General features: G+C 49.6%; 1 protein-coding gene across 2 annotated transcripts in view; it reads left to right on the top strand.

Annotated features, from left to right (window-relative positions):
* The window catches only part of LOC102467827 (non-lysosomal glucosylceramidase), a 28,044-nt gene that overhangs the window by 2,760 nt on the left and 24,836 nt on the right, over positions 1 to 448 (top strand). The gene's annotated exons all lie outside the window — the stretch shown is intronic.

The following is a 448-nucleotide window of genomic DNA, read 5'->3' as shown; positions in this document are numbered from 1 at the left end:
AACAAGTTTGTTCTATAGGGCGCCTGCCCTTGCCAGAAAGAGAAAGAGAGATAGAAAGTGAGAAATCACCCCCGGGGGGAATGGCCACGTGGCAATCCCTTCTCCATTCTCCTCTCGGGATCTTAGGCTCGCACACATACGCGCCTGGCGTGAGTTTAAGCCACCAGGTCCGGGACTCGAACGCGGTCAGCTACATGGGAGTTCAGCAACATAGCCATTACACTAACTGCTGATCCCATATATATCTCTTTGATCTTTATCTCCAGGGAGTAGGTGAGAGCCTGCCAACCCTTGGAAAAGGAGATAGGTGCTGGTCACCTGGTTCTTGGATAGATAACCTGTGAAAAAAAAGCAAAGAGCGGAACCAGCAGATGGTATAATGGTTACCTGCTGGATTCCCACATAGTCAACTGCAGTTCAAGTCCCAGACCTGGCAGCTTAAAATTCA

Source organism: Tupaia chinensis, unplaced genomic scaffold (assembly GCF_000334495.1).
Source record: "Tupaia chinensis unplaced genomic scaffold, TupChi_1.0 Scaffold000093_1, whole genome shotgun sequence".
Classification (NCBI taxonomy): domain Eukaryota; kingdom Metazoa; phylum Chordata; class Mammalia; order Scandentia; family Tupaiidae; genus Tupaia; species Tupaia belangeri.
This window is presented reverse-complemented; position numbering and strand designations above follow the sequence as displayed.